Consider the following 18,111-nt stretch of genomic DNA (forward strand, 5'->3'; position numbering starts at 1 on the left):
GATATTTCCACCTTTAAACAGATGGCGGAGTAGATATTTCCATCTTTCTACAAACGGCAGTGTAGATATTTCCATGTTTATAGAGATGGCGGTGTAGATATTTCCATGTTTATATAGATGGCAGTGTAGATATTTTCTTGTTTATGTAGATGGCGTTGTAGATACCTCCATGTTTAAAGAGATGGCGGTGTGTATATTCCCATGTTGATGGGGATAGCGGTGTAGATATTTCCATGTTTATAGAGACAGCGGTGTAGTTATTTCCATGTTTATACAGATAGCGGTGTAGATATTTCTATGTTTCTGCAGATGACTGTGTAGGTATTTCCATGTTTGTGCAGATGGCAGTGTAGATATTTCCATGTTTATAGATATAGCGGTGTAGATTTTCCCTGTTTATACAGATTGCGGTGGAGATATTTCCATGTTTATACAGATAGCTTTGCCGATATTTCCATGTTTATACAGAGTTCTCTGTAGATATTTCCATGTTTATATAGATGACAGTGTAGATATTTCCAGGTTTATACAGGTGACTGTGTAGATATTTCCATGTTAATAGAGATGGCGGTGTAGATATTTCCATGTTTATACAGATGGCGGTGTAGGTATTTCCATGTTTATACAGATAGCGGTGTAGATATTTCCATCTTCATAGAGATAGCAGTTTAAATATTTCCATCTTTATACAGATAGTGGTGTAGATATTTCCATGTTTATACAGATGGCGGTGTAGATACAGCCATCTTTCTGAATATGGCAGTGTAGATATTTTCATGTTTACATAGATGCTGGTGTAGATATTTCCATGTTTACAGAGATTGCGGTGTAGATATTTCCATGTTTATAGTGCAAGTGGTGTAGGTATTTCCATGTTTATAGAGGTAGCCGTGTAGACATTTCCATATTTATACACGTAGTGGTGTAGGTATTTCCATGTTTATACAGATGGCGGTGTAGATATTTCCATGTTTCTAAGGATGGCGGTGAAGATATTTCCTTGTTTATACAGATAGCGGTGTAGATATTTTCATGTAAATACAGATAGCGGTGTAGATATATCCATGTTTACACAGATAGCGGTAGAGATATTTCCCTGTTTATACAGATAGCGATGTAGATATTTCCATGTTTATAGAGATAGCGGTGTAGATATTTCCATGTTTACACAGATGGCTGTGTAGATATTTCCATGTGTATATAGATGGCAGTGTAGATATTTCCATGTTTATACATATAGCGGAGTAGACTTTTCCATGTTTACAGATATAGCGGTAAAGATATTTCCATCTTTGCACAGATTGCGGTGTAGACATTGCAAACTTTACACAGATAGTGGTGTAGATATTTCCAAGTTTACACAGATACCTGTGTCGATATTTCCATGTTTACAGAGATATCATTGTAGATATTTCCATGTTTATACAGATAGCGGTGTAGTTATTTACATGTTGATACAGAAAGCGGTGTAGATATTTTCAGGGTTATACAGATAGTGGTGTAGATATTTCCAAGTTTTACAGATAGCTGTGTAGATATTTCCCTGTTTACAAAGATAGCGTTGTAAATATTTCCATGTTTACACAGATAGCGTTGTAGATATTTCCATGCTTACACAGATTGCGGTGTAGATATTTCCAAGTTTACACAGATAGCTGTGTAGATATTTCTATGTTTACACAGATAGCGCTGTAGGTATTTCATTGTTTATAGAGATGGCGGTGTAGGTATTTCCATGTTTTTAAAGATACCGGTGTAGGTATTTCCGTGTTTATTAAGATATCGGTGGAGATATTTCCATGTTTATACAGATAGCGGTGTAAAAATTTCCATGTTTATACAGATAGCGGTGTAGTTATTTCCATGTTTATACAGATAGCGGTGTAGATATTTCCATGTTTATAGAGACTGTGGTGTAGATATTTCGATCTTTGCACAGATTGCTGTGTAGATATTTCCATGTTTATACTGACTGCGGTGAAGTTATTTCCATGTTGATACAGATAGCGGTGTAGATATTTCCATGTTTATACAGGTAGCAGTGTAGAAATTCCCATGTTTATACAGATCGCTATGTAGATATTTCCATTTTTCTACAGATGTCAGTGTAGATATTTCCAAGTTTACACAGATGTCAGTGTAGATATTTCCATGTTTATGCATATGGCCGTGTAGATATTTCCATGTTTATAGAGATGGCGGTGTAGTTATTTCTATGTTTATAGAGATAGCGTTGTAAATATTTTCATGTTTATAGAGATGATGGTGTAAGTATTTTCATGTTTATAGATATAGCGGTGTAGATATTTCCATATTTATACTGATAGTGGTGTTGCTACTTCCATGTTTACACAGATAGCGGTGTGGATATTTCCATGTTTATACAGCTCGCGGTGTAGATATTTCCATCTTTATACAGATGGGAGTGGAGATATTTCCATGTTTATACAGATAGCGGTGTAGATATTTCCATGTCGATAGAGATAGCGGTGTAGGTATTTCCATATTTATACAGATTGCGGTGTAGATATTTCCATCTTTATACAGATGGCGGTGTAGCTATTTCCATGTTTATACAGATAGAAGTGAAGATATTTCCATGTTTATACAGATAGTGGTGTAGATATTTCCAAGTTTATAGAGATAGCGGTGTAGATACATCCATGTTTCTGAAGATGGCGGTGTAGATATTTTCATGTTTATAGAGATGGTGGTGTAGATATTTCCATGTACATAGAGATTGCAGTGTAGATATTTCCATGTTTATAGAGAAAGTGGTGTAGTTATTTCCATGTTTATACAGATTGCGGTGTAGATATTTCCATGTTTCTACAGATGGCGGTGTAGATATTTCCTTGTTTATACAGACAGCGGTGTAGATATTTCCATTTTTATACAGGTAGCGGTGTAGATATTTCCATGTTTACAGAGATAGCGGTGTAGATATTTCCATCTTTGCACAGATTGCCGTGTAGATATTTCCATGTTTACGCAGATAGCTGTGTAGCTATTTCCAAGTTTACACAGATAGCTGTGTAGATATTTCCATGTCTACACACATAGCGTTGTAGATATTTCCATGTTTATACAGATTGCAGTGTAGATATATCCATGTTTATACAGATCGCGGTGTAGGTAATTCCATGTTTATACAGATCGCGGTGTAGATATTTCCATGTTTATACAGATAACGGTGTAGATATTTCCATGTTTATACAGATAGCGGTGTAGATATTTCCATGTTTATACAGATAGCGGTGTAGATATTTCCATGTTTATACAGATAGCGGTGTAGATATTTCCATGTTTATACAGATAGCGGTGTAGGTATTTCCATGTTTATAGAGATAGCGGTGCAGTTATTTATATCTTTATACAGATGGCATTGTAGATATTTCCTTATTCACACAGATGGCGGTGTAGATGTTTCCACGGTTATACAGATGGCGGTGTAGTTAGGTCCATGTTTATGGAGATGGCAGTGTAGATATTTTCATGTTTATAGAGATGGCGGTGTAGATATTTCCATGTTTATAGAGATAGCAGTGTAGATATTTGCATGTTTATACAGATGGCTGTGTAGATATTTCCATGTGTATACAGATGGCATTGTAGATATTTCCATGTTTATACAGATGAGTGTATAGGTATTTCCATGTTTTACAGATGGCATTGCAGATATTTCCATGTTTATAGAGATAGCGGTGTAGATATTTCCATGTTTGTACAGATTGTGGTGTTGATATTTCCATCTATAAACAGATGGCCATGTAGATATTTCTATGTTTATACAGATGGCCGCGTAGATATTTCCATGGACATGCAGATGGCGGTGTAGGTATTTTCATGTTTATAAAGATCGTGGTGTAGATATTTCCATGTTTATACAGATACCGGTGTAGATATTTCCATGTTTATACAGACCGCAGTGTAGATATTTCCATGTTTATAGAGATAGCAGTGTAGATATTTCCATGTTTGTACAGATGGCGGTGTTGATGTTTCCATCTATACACAGATTGCCATGTAGGTATTTCCATGTGTATACAGATGGCATTGTAGATATTTCCATGTTTACACAGATGACTGTATAGGTATTTCCATGTTTATACAGATGGCGGTGAAGATATTTCCATGTTTATAGAGATAGCGGTGTAGATATTTCCATATTTATACAGATAACGGTGTAGAAATTTCCATGTTTATAGAGATAGCGGTGTAAATATTTCCATGTTTATACAGATCATGTTATAGATATTTCCATGTTTATAGAGATAGCGGTGTAGATATTTCCATGTTTATACAGATAGCGGTGTAGATTTTTCCATGTTTATGCAGACCGCGGTTAAGATATTTCCATGTTTGTACAGATGCCGGTGTTGATATTTCCATCTATACACAGATGACCGTGTAGATATTTCCATGTTTATACAGATGGCAGCGCAGATATTTCGATGGATATGTAGATGGCGGTGTAGATATTTCCATGTATATAGAAATAGCGGTGTAGTTATTTCCATGTTTATATAGGGAGCGGTGTAGATATTTCCATGTATGTACACATGGCTGTGTAGATATTTCCATGTTTATAAAGATGGCGGTGTAGATATTTCCATGTTTATACACATAACTTTGTAGGTATATCCATGTTTATACAGATGGCGGTGTAGATATTTCGATGTTTATAGAGATAGCAGTGGAGATATTTCCATGTTTATACAGATAGCGGTGTAGTTATTTCCATGTTTATATAGATAGCGGTGTAGATATTTCCATGTATATACACATGGCTGTGTAGATATTTCCATGTTTGTACAGATGGCGGTGTAGATATTTCCATGTTTATACAGATAACTTTGTAAGTATTTCCATGTTAATACAGATGGCGGTGTAGATATTTCCATGTTTATACTGATCGCGGTGTAGATATTTCCATGTTTATAGAGATGGCGGTGTAGATATTTCCACGTTCATAGAGATAGCGGTGTTGATTTTTCCATGTTTATAGAGATAGCTGTGTGGATATTTCCATGTTTATACAGATAGGGGTGTAGATATTTCCATGTTTATAGAGAAGGTGGTGTAGATATTTCCATGTTTATATAGATCACGTTGTAGATATTTCCATGTTTATACAGATCGCGGTGTAGATATTTCCATGTTTATACAGATCATGGTGTAGATATTTCCATGTTTATACAGATTGCGGTGTTGATATTACCATGTTTACAGGGATAGCGGTGCAAATATTTCCACATTTATACAGATAGCGGTGTAGTTATTAGCATGTTTATACAGATAGCGGTGTAGATATTTCCATGTATAAACAGATGTCTGTGTATATATTTCCATGTTTAAACAGATGTCTGTGTATATATTTCCATGTTTATACAGATGGCAGTGTAGATATTTCCATGTTCATAGAGATAGATGTGTAGATATTTCCATGTTTATACAGTTGGCGGTGTAGATATTTCCATGTTTATACAGATCGCGGTGTAGATATTTCCATGTTTATACAGATCGCGGTACAGATATTTCATATTTATACAGATCGCAGTGTAGATATTTCCATGTTTATACAGATAGCGGTGTAGATATTTCCATGTTTATAAAGATAGCGCTGTAGATATTTCCATGTTTATACAGGTCCGGTGTAGATATTTCCATGTTTATATAGATGGCGGTGTAGATATTTCCATGTTTATAGAGATAGCGGTGTAGATATGTCCATGTTCATAGAGATAGCAGTGAGGATATTTCCATGTTTATACAGATAGCAGTGTAGATATTTCCATTTTTATGGAGATCGCGGTTTAGATATTTCATATTTATACAGATAGCGGTGTAGATATTTCCATGTTTATACAGATTGCGGTGTAGATATTTCCATGTTTATTCAGATGACTGTGTAGATATTACCATGTTTTAACAGATGTCAGTGTAGATATTTCAAAGTTTATAGAGAAGGCGCTGTAGATATTTCCTTGTTTAAGCAGATAACGGTGGAGATAATTCCATGTTTATACAGACAGCAGTGGAGATATTTCCATGTTTATACACATAGCGGTGTACATATTTCCATGTTTATAGAGACAGCAGTGAAGGTATTTCCATGTTTATGCAGATAGCGGTGAAGATATTTCCATGTTTACACAGATGTCTATGCAGATATTTCCATATTTACACAGAGGGCTGTGTAGATATTTCTAAGTTTATACAGATGGCAGTGTAGATATTTACATGTTCCTAGACATGACTGTGTAGGTATTTCCATGTTTATACAGATGGCTTTGTAGATATTTCGATGTTTATGGAGATAGCGGTGTACATATTTCCATGTTTATACAGATAACGGTGTAGATATTTCCATGTTTATAGAGATAGCGGTGTATATATTTACATGTTTATACAGATAGCAGTGTAGATATTTCCATGTTTATACAGACCGCAGTGTAGATATTTCCATGTTTATAGAGATAGCAGAGTAGATATTTCCATGTTTGTACAGATGGCGGTGTTGATGTTTCCATCTATACACAGATTGCCGTGTAGGTATTTCCATGTGTATACAGATGGCATTGTAGATATATCCATGTTTATACAGTTGGTGGTGTAGATATTTCCAAGTTTACACCGATGACTGTATAGGTATTTCCATGTTTATACAGATGGCAGTGTAGATATTTCCATGTTTATAGAGATAGAGGTGTAGATATTTCCATATTTATACAGATAACGGTGTAGAAATTTCCATGTTTATACAGATAGCGGTGTAAATATTTCCATGTTTATACATATCACGGTGAAGATATTTCCATGTTTGTAGAGATAGCGGTGTAGATATTTCCATGTTAATGCAGATAGCGGTGTAGATATTTCCATCTTTATACAGATGGCGGTGTAGATATTTCCATGTTTATACAGATAGAATTGAAGATATTTCCATGTTAATACAGATAGTGGTGTAGATATTTCCAAGTTTATACAGATGGCGGTGTAGATACATCCATGTTTCTGATGATGGCGGTGTAGATATTTTCATGTGTGTAAAGATGGCGGTGTATATATTTCCATGAATATAGAGATTGCAGTGTAGATATTTCCATGTTTATAGAGAAAGCGGTGTAGTTATTTCCATGTTTATAGAGATAGCGGTGTAGATATTTCCATATTTATACAGATAGCGGTGTAGGTATTTCCAGGTTTATACAGATTGCGGTGTCGATATTTCCATGTTTCTAGAGATGGCGGTGTAGATATTTCCTTGTTTATACAGACAGCGGTGCAGATATTTCCATGTTTATACAGGTAGCGGTGTAGATATTTCCATGTTTACAGAGATGGCGGTGTAGTTATTTCCATCTTTGCACAGATTGCCGTGTATATATTTCCATGTTTACGCAGATAGCTGTGTAGATATTCCCAAGTTTACACAGATAGCTTTGTAGGTATTTCCATGTTTACACACATAGCGTTGTAGATATTTCCATGTTTATACAGATTGCGGTGTAGATATGTCCATGTTTATACACAAAGCGGTGTAGATATTTTCATGTTTATACAGATAGCGGTGGAGATATTTCCATGATTATGGAGACTGCGGTATAGATATTTCCATGTTTATACAGATAGCGGTGTAGATATTTCCATGTTTACAGAGATAGCAGTGTAGATATTTCCATCTTTGCACAGATTGCTGTGTAGATATTTCCATTTTTACACAGATAGCCTTGTAGATATTTCCAAGTTTACACAGATAGCTGTGTAGATATTTCCATGTTTATACAGATAGCGGTGTAGATATATCCATGTTTATACAGATAGCGGTGGAGATATATCCCTGTTTATACAGATTGCGATGTAGATATTTCCATGTTTGTACAGATAGCGGTGTAGATATTTCCATTTTTATAGAGATAGCAGTGTAGATATTTCCATGTTTATACAGCTGGCTGTGTAGATGTTTCCATGTGGGTACAGATGGTGGTGTAGATATTTCCATGTTTTTACAGATGGCAGTGTAGATATTTTCATGTTTATACAGATATCGGTGTAGATATTTCCATGTTTACAGAGATAGCGTTGTAGGTATTTCCATCATTGCACAGATTGCGGTATAGGTATTGCCAAATTTACACAGATACCGGTGTAGATATTTCCAAGTTTACACAGATAGCTGTGTAGATATTTCCATGTTTACAGAGATAACATTGTAGATATTTCCGTGTTTATACAGATTGCGGTGTTGTTATTTCCATGTTGATACAGATAGCGGTGTAGATATTTCCATGTTTATACAGGTAGCGGTGTAGAAATTCCCATGTTTATACAGATCGCTTTGTAGACATTTCCATTTTTCTACAGAAGTCAGTGTAGATATTTCCAAGTTTATACAGATGTCTGTGTAGATATTTCCATGTTTTTTCAGATGGCGGTGTAGATATTTCTACGTTTATAGAGATGGCGGTGTAGTTATTTCTATGTTTATAGAGAGAGCGGTGTAAATATCTCCATGTTTATAGAGATGGTGGTGTAAGTTTTTCATGTTTATAGAGATAGCGGTGTAGATATTTCCATGTTTATACAGATAACGGTGTTGTTATTTCCATGTTTATACAGATATCGGTGTAGATATTTCCATGTTTATACAGCTTGCGGTATAGATATTTCCATCTTTATACAGATGGCAGCGTAGATATTTCCAAGTTTATACATATAGCGGTGTAGATATTTCCATGTCTATAGAGATAGCGGTGTAGGTATTTCCATATTTATACAGATTGAGGTGTAGATATTTCCATCTTTATACAGATGGCGGTGTAGATATTTCCATGTTTATACAGATGGCGGTGAAGGTATTTCCATGTTTATACAGATAGTGGTGTAGATATTTCCATGTTTATTCAGATGGCGGTGTAGATACATCCATGTTTCTGAAGATGGCGGTGTAGATATTTTCATGTTTATAGTGATGGCGGTGTAGATATTTCCATGTTTATACAAATAGCGGTGTTGGTATTTCCATGTTTATACAGCTCGCGGTGTAGATATTTCCATGTTTATACAGATGGCAGTGTAGATATATCCATGTTTATACAGATAGCGGTGTAGATATTTCCATGTTTATAGAGATAGCGGTGTAGTTATTTCCATATTTATACAGATTGTGGTGTAGATATTTCCATCTTTATACAGATGGTGGTGTAGATATTTCCATGTTTATAAAGATAGCAGTGAGGGTATTTCCATGTTTATACAGATAGTGGTGTAGATATTTCCATGTTTATACAGATGGCGGTGTAGATATTTCCATGTATAAAGAGATACCAGTGTAGATATTTTCATGTGTATAGAGAAAGCGGTGTAGATATTTCCATGTTTATACAGATGGCAGTGTAGATATTTCCATGTTTATACAGATATCGGTGTAAATATTTCCATGTTTACAGAGATAGCGGTGTAGATATGTCCATCTTTGCACAGATTGCGGTGTACGTATTGCCAAATTTACACAAATAGCGGTGTAGATATTTCCAAGTTTACACAGATAGCTTTGTAGATATTTCCATGTTTACAGAGATAGCATTGTAGGTATTTCCATGTTTATACAGATTGCGGTGTAGTTATTTCCATGTTGATACAGATAGCGGTGTAGATATTTCCATGTTTATACAGGTAGCGGTGTAGAAATTCCCATGTTGATACAGATCGCTTTGTAGACATTTCCATCTTTCTAAAGATGTCAATGTAGATATTTCCAAGTTTGTACAGATGGCAGTGTAGATATTTCCATGTTTATACAGATCTCTGTGTACATATTTCCATGTTTATGCAGATGGCGGTGTAGATATTTCCATTTTTATAGAGATGGCGGTGTAGTTATTTCTATGTTTATAGAGATAGCGGTGTAAATATCTCCATGTTTATAGAGATGGTGGTGTAAGTATTTTCATGTTTATAGAGATAGCGGTATAGATATTTCTATCTTTACACAGATAACGGTGTTGGTATTTCCATGTTTATACAGATAGCGGTGTAGATGTTTCCATGTTTATACAGCTCGCGGTGTAGATATTTCCATCTTTATACAGATGGCAGTGTAGATATTTCCATGGTTATACAGATAGCAGTGTAGATATTTCCATGTCTACAGAGATAGCGTTGTAGGTATTTGCATATTTATACAGATTGCGGTGTAGATATTTCCAACTTTATACTTATGGCGGTGTAGATATTTCCATGTTTATACAGATGCCAGTGAAGATATTTCCATGTTCATTGAGATAGTGGTGTAGATATTTCCATGTTTATACAGATGGCGGTGTAGATACATCCATGTTTCTGAAGATGGCGGTGTAGATATTTTCATGTTTATAGAGATGGCGGTGTAGATATTTCCATGTTTATGCAGATGTCTTTGTAGATATTTCCATGTTTATGCAGATAGCGCTGTAGATATTTCCATGTTCATAGAGATGGCGGTATAGTTATTTCTAAGTTTATAGAGATAGCGGTGTAAATATCTCCATGTTTATAGAGATGGTGGTGTAAGTATTTTCATGTTTATAGAGATAGCGGTGTAGATATTTCCATGTTTATACAGATAGCGGTGTTGGTATTTCCATGTTTATACAGATAGCGGTGTAGTTATTTCCATCTTTATACAGATGGCAGTGTAGATATTTCCATGGTTATACAGATAGCGGTGTAGATATTTCCATGTCTATAGAGATAGCAGTGTAGGTATTTCCATATTTATACAGATTGCGGTGTAGATATTTCCAACTTTATACTGATGGCGGTGTAGATAATTCCATGTTTATACAGATGGCAGTGAAGATATTTCCATGTTCATAGAGATAGTGGTGTAGATATTTCCATGTTTATACAGATGGCGGTGTAGATACATCCATGTTTCTGAATATGGCGGTGTAGATATTTTCATGTTTATAGAGATGGCTTTGTAGATATTTCCATGTTTATGCAGATGTCTGTGTAGATATTTCCATGTTTATGCAGATAGCGCTGTAGATATTTCCATGTTCATAGAGATGTCGGTACAGTTATTTCTAAGTTTATAGAGATAGCGGTGTATATATTTCCATGTTTATAGAGATGGTGGTGTAAGTATTTTCATGTTTATAGAGATAGCGGTGTTGATATTTCCATGTTTATACAGATAGCGGTGTTGGTATTTCCATGTTTATACAGATAGCGGTGTAGATATTTCCATCTGTATACAGATGGCAGTGTAGATATTTCCATGTTTATACAGATAACGGTGTAGATATTTCCATGTCTATAGAGATAGCGGTGTAGGTATTTCCATATTTATACAGATTGCGGTGTAGATATTTCCAACTTTACACTGATGGCGGTGTAGATATTTCCATGTTTATACAGATGGCAGTGAATATATTTCCATGTTCATAGAGATAGTGGTGTAGATATTTCCATGTTTATACAGATGGCGGTGTAGATACATCCATGTTTCTGAAGATGGCGGTGTAGATATTTTCATGTTTATAGAGATGGCGGTGTAGATATTTCCATGTTTATGCAGATGTCTGTGTAGATATTTCCATGTTTATGCAGATAGTGCTGTAGATATTTCCATGTTCATAGAGATGGCGGTATAGTTATTTCTAAGTTTATAGAGATAGCGGTGTAAATATCTCCATGTTTATAGAGATGGTGGTGTAAGTATTTTCATGTTTATAGAGATAGCGGTGTAGATATTTCCATGTTTATACAGATAGCGGTGTTGGTATTTCCATGTTTATACAGATAGCGGTGTAGTTATTTCCATCTTTATACAGATGGCAGTGTAGATATTTCCATGGTTATACAGATAGCGGTGTAGATATTTCCATGTCTATAGAGATAGCAGTGTAGGTATTTCCATATTTATACAGATTGCGGTGTAGATATTTCCAACTTTATACTGATGGCGGTGTAGATAATTCCATGTTTATACAGATGGCAGTGAAGATATTTCCATGTTCATAGAGATAGTGGTGTAGATATTTCCATGTTTATACAGATAGCGGTGTAGATATTTCCATGTTTACAGAGATAGCAGTGTAGATATTTCCATCTTTGCACAGATTGCTGTGTAGATATTTCCATTTTTACACAGATAGCTGTGTAGATATTTCCAAGTTTACACAGATAGCTGTGTAGATATTTCCATGTTTACACAGACAGCATTGTATATATTTCCATGTTTATACAGATAGCGGTGTAGATATTTCCATGTTTATACAGATAGCGGTGTAGTTTTTCCATGTTTATACAGACAGCGGTGGAGATATTTCCCTGTTTATACAGATAGCGCTGTAGATATTTCCATGTTTATACAGATAGCGGTGTAGATATTTCCATGTTTATAGAGATAGCGGTGTAGATATTTCCATGTTTATACAGATGGCTGTGTAGATATTTTGATGTGTGTACAGATGGCAGTGTATATATTTCCATATTTATACAGATGGCGCTGTAGATATTTCCATGTTTATACAGATGGCAGTGTAGATATTTCCCTGTATATACAGATAGCGGTGTAGATATTTCCATGTTTACAGAGATAGCGGTGTAGATATTTCCATCTTTGCACAGATTGCGGTGTAGTTATTGCTAAATTTACACAGATAGCGGTGTAGGTATTTCCAAGTTTACACACAAAACTGTGTAGATATTTCCATGTTTACAGAGATAGCTTTTTAGATATTTCCATGTTTATAGAGATTGCTGTGTAGTTATTTCCATGTTGATACCGATAGTGGTGTAGATATTTCCATGTTTATACAGGTAGCAGTGTAGAAATTCTGATGTTTGTACTGATCGCTTTGTAGACATTTCCATCTTTCTACAGATGTCTGTGTAGATATTTCCAAGTTTATACAGATGGCAGTGTAGATATTTCCATGTTTATACAGATGTCTGTGTAAATATTTCCATGTTTATGCAGATGGCGGTGTAGATATTTCCATGTTTATAGGGATGGCAGTGTAGATATTTCTATGTTTATAGAGATAGCGGTGTAAATATTTCCATACTTATAGAGATGGTGGTGTATTTTCATGTTTATAGAGATAGCGGTGTAGATATTTCCATGTTTATACAGATAACGGTGTTGGTATTTCCATGTTTATACAGATAGCGGTGTAGATATTTCCATGTTTATAAAGCTCGCGGTGTAGATATTTCCATCTTTATACAGATGGCAGTGCAGATATTTCCATGGTTACACAAATAGCCGTGTAGATATTTCTATGTTTACACAGATAGAGTTGCGGATATTTCCATGTTTATAAAGATATCGGTGCAGATATTTCCATCTTTATACAGATAGCGGTGTGGGTATATCCATGTTTATACAGATAGCGGTGTGGGTATTTCCATGTTTATACAGATAGCGGTAGAGATATTTCCATCTTTATAGAGATGACTGTCTAGTTATTTCCATGTTTATACAGCTTTCCGTGTAGATATTTCCATGTTTATACAGATAGCGGTGTAGATATTTCCATGTTTATACAGATAGCTGTGTAGATATTTCCATGTTTATACAGACAGCAATGTAGATATTTCTATATTCATAGAGATAGCGGTGTAGATATTTTCATGTTCATACAAACAACAGTGTAGATATTTTCATGTTTATGGAGATAGCGGTGTAGATATTTCCATTTTTATAGACATAGCGGTGTAAATATTTCCAAGTTTTTACAGATAGCGGTGTAAATATTTCCATGATTATACAGATAGCGGTGTAAATATTTTCATGTTTATAGACACAGCGGTGTAGGTATTTCCATGTTTTTAGAGATAGCGGTGTAAATATTTCCATGTTAATACACATAGCCGTGTAAATGTTTACACGTTTATAGGGATAGCGGTGTAGATATTCCCACGTTTATACAGATAGCGGTGTAGATATTTCCCCGTTTATAGAGATAGCGGTGTAGATATTTCCACGTTTACACAGATAGCGGTGAAGATATTTCCACTTTTATACAGATTGCGGTGTAGAAATTTCCAAGTTTATACACATAGCGGTGCAGATATTTCCACGTTTATACACATACCGGTGTAGATATTTCCATGTTTATACAGATAGCGGTGTAGATATTTCCAGGTTTGTAGAGATAGCGATGTAGATATTTCCACGTGTATACAGATAGCCGTGTAGGTATTTCCACGTTAATACAGATAACGGTGTAGATATTTCCAGTTTTATAGAGATAGCGGTGTAGATATTTCAATGTTGCTACAGATAGCAGTGTAGATATTTCCATGTTTATAGAGACAGCGGTGTAGATATTTCCATGTTTATACAGATAGCGGTGTAGATATTTCCATGTTTATACAGTCAGTGGTGTAGATATTTCCATGTTTAAACAGATAGCCGTGCATATATTTCCATGTTTATACAGACAGCGGTGTAGATGTTTCCATGTTTTACAGATAGTGGTGTAGATATTTCCATGTTTATAGAGATAGCGGTGTAGATATTTCCATGTTTAGAGAGATAGCTTTGTAAATATTTCCATGTTTATACAGATAGCGGTGTAAGTATTTCCATGTTTATAGAGATAGCGGTGTAGATATTTCCATGTTTGTGCAGATAGCGGTGTTGGTATTTCCATGTTTATACAGATAGCGGTGTAGTTATTTCCATCTTTATACAGATGGCAGTGTAGATATTTCCATGGTTATACAGATAGCGGTGTAGATATTTCCATGTCTATAGAGATAGCAGTGTAGGTATTTCCATATTTATACAGATTGCGGTGTAGATATTTCCAACTTTATACTGATGGCGGTGTAGATAATTCCATGTTTATACAGATGGCAGTGAAGATATTTCCATGTTCATAGAGATAGTGGTGTAGATATTTCCATGTTTATACAGATAGCGGTGTAGATATTTCCATGTTTACAGAGATAGCAGTGTAGATATTTCCATCTTTGCACAGATTGCTGTGTAGATATTTCCATTTTTACACAGATAGCTGTGTAGATATTTCCAAGTTTACACAGGTAGCTGTGTAGATATTTCCATGTTTACACAGACAGCATTGTATATATTTCCATGTTTATACAGATAGCGGTGTAGATATTTCCATGTTTATACAGATAGCGGTGTAGTTTTTCCATGTTTATACAGATAGCGGTGGAGATATTTCCCTGTTTATACAGATAGCGCTGTAGATTTTTCCATGTTTATACAGATAGCGGTGTAGATATTTCCATGTTTATAGAGATAGCGGTGTAGAAATTTCCATGTTTATACAGATGGCTGTGTAGATATTTCCATGTGTGTACAGATGGCAGTGTATATATTTCCATGTTTATACAGATGGCGCTGTAGATATTTCCATGTTTATACAGATGGCAGTGTAGATAATTCCCTGTATATACAGATAGCGGTGTAGATATTTCCATGTTTACAGAGATAGCAGTGTAGATATTTCCATCTTTGCACAGATTGCGGTGTAGTTATTGCTAAATTTACACAGATAGCGGTGTAAGTATTTCCAAGTTTACACAGAAAACTGTGTAGATATTTCCATGTTTACAGAGATAGCTTTGTAGATATTTCCATGTTTATAGAGATTGCTGTGTAGTTATTTCCATGTTGATACCGATAGTGGTGTAGATATTTCCATGTTTATACAGGTAGCAGTGTAGAAATTCCCATGTTTGTACTGATCGCTTTGTAGACATTTCCATCTTTCTACAGATGTCAGTGTAGATATTTCCAAGTTTATACAGATGGCAATGTAGATATTTCCATGTTTATACAGATGTCTGTGTAAATATTTCCATGTTTATGCAGATGGCGGTGTAGATATTTCCATGTTTATAGGGATGGCGGTGTAGATATTTCTATGTTTATAGAGATAGCGGTGTAAATATTTCCATACTTATAGAGATGGTGGTGTATTTTCATGTTTATAGAGATAGCGGTGTAGATATTTCCATGTTTATACAGATAACGGTGTTGGTATTTGCATGTTTATACAGATAGCGGTGTAGATATTTCCATGTTTATAAAGCTCGCGGTGTAGATATTTCCATCTTTATACAGATGGCAGTGCAGATATTTCCATGGTTACACAAATAGCCGTGTAGATATTTCTATGTTTACACAGATAGAGTTGCCGATATTTCCATGTTTATAAAGATATCGGTGCAGATATTTCCATCTTTATACAGATAGCGGTGTGGGTATATCCATGTTTATACAGATAGCGGTGTGGGTATTTCCATGTTTATACAGATAGCGGTAGAGATATTTCCATCTTTATAGAGATGACTGTCTAGTTATTTCCATGTTTATACAGCTTTCCGTGTAGATATTTCCATGTTTATACAGATAGCGGTGTAGATATTTCCATGTTTATACAGATAGCTGTGTAGATATTTCCATGTTTATACAGAGAGCAATGTAGATATTTCTATATTCATAGAGATAGCGGTGTAGATATTTTCATGTTCATACAAACAACAGTGTAGATATTTTCATGTTTATGGAGATAGCGGTGTAGATATTTCCATTTTTATAGACATAGCGTTGTAAATATTTCCAAGTTTTTACAGATAGCGGTGTAAATATTTCCATGATTATACAGATAGCGGTGTAAATATTTTCATGTTTATAGACACAGCGGTGTAGGTATTTCCATGTTTTTAGAGATAGCGGTGTAAATATTTCCATGTTAATACACATAGCCGTGTAAATGTTTACACGTTTATAGGGATAGCGGTGTAGATATTCCCACGTTTATACAGATAGCGGTGTAGATATTTCCCCGTTTATAGAGATAGCGGTGTAGATATTTCCACGTTTACACAGATAGCGGTGAAGATATTTCCACTTTTATACAGATTGCGGTGTAGAAATTTCCAAGTTTATACACATAGCGGTGCAGATATTTCCACGTTTATACACATACCGGTGTAGATATTTCCATGTTTATACAGATAGCGGTGTAGATATTTCCAGGTTTGTAGAGATAGCGATGTAGATATTTCCACGTGTATACAGATAGCCGTGTAGGTATTTCCACGTTAATACAGATAACGGTGTAGATATTTCCAGGTTTATAGAGATAGCGGTGTAGATATTTCCATGTTGCTACAGATAGCAGTGTAGATATTTCCATGTTTATAGAGACAGCGGTGTAGATATTTCCATGTTTATACAGATAGCGGTGTAGATATTTCCATGTTTATACAGTCAGTGGTGTAGATATTTCCATGTTTAAACAGATAGCCGTGTATATATTTCCATGTTTATACAGACAGCGGTGTAGATGTTTCCATGTTTTACAGATAGTGGTGTAGATATTTCCATGTTTATAGAGATAGCGGTGTAGATATTTCCATGTTTAGAGAGATAGCTTTGTAAATATTTCCATGTTTATACAGATAGCGGTGTAAGTATTTCCATGTTTATGGAGATAGCGGTGTAGATATTTCCATGTTTGTGCAGATAGCGGTGTAGATATTTCCATATTTATACTTATAGCGGTGTAGATATTTCCAGGTTTATAGAGTTAGCGGTTTAGATGTTCCCACGTTTCTAGAGATAGCGGTGTAGATATTTCCATGTTTTTAGAGATAGCGGTGTATATATTTCCACGTTTATAGAGATAGCGTTGTAGATATTTCCATGTTTCTAGAGACAGCGGTGTAGATATTTCCATGTTCATAGAGATAGCGGTGTAGATATTTCCATGTTTATAGAGACAGTGATGTAGATATTTGCGTGTTTATAGAGACAGCATTGTAGATATTTCCATGTTTATAGAGACAGTGGTGTAGATATTTCCATGTTTATACAGATAGCATTGTAGATATTTCAATGTTTACACAGATAGCGTTGTAGATATTTCCATGTTTATAAAGATAGCGGTGTAGGTATTTCCATGATTATACAGATAGTGGTGTAGATATTTCCATGTTTATACAGATATCGGTGTAGATATTTCCATGTTTACACTGATTGCGGTGTAGATATTTCCATCTTTCTACAGATGGCATTGTAGATATTTCCATGTTTATACAGATGACTGTACAGGTATTTCCATGTTTTTA

This window comes from Pan troglodytes, chromosome 18, assembly GCF_028858775.2.
Source record: "Pan troglodytes isolate AG18354 chromosome 18, NHGRI_mPanTro3-v2.0_pri, whole genome shotgun sequence".
NCBI lineage: Eukaryota > Metazoa > Chordata > Mammalia > Primates > Hominidae > Pan > Pan troglodytes.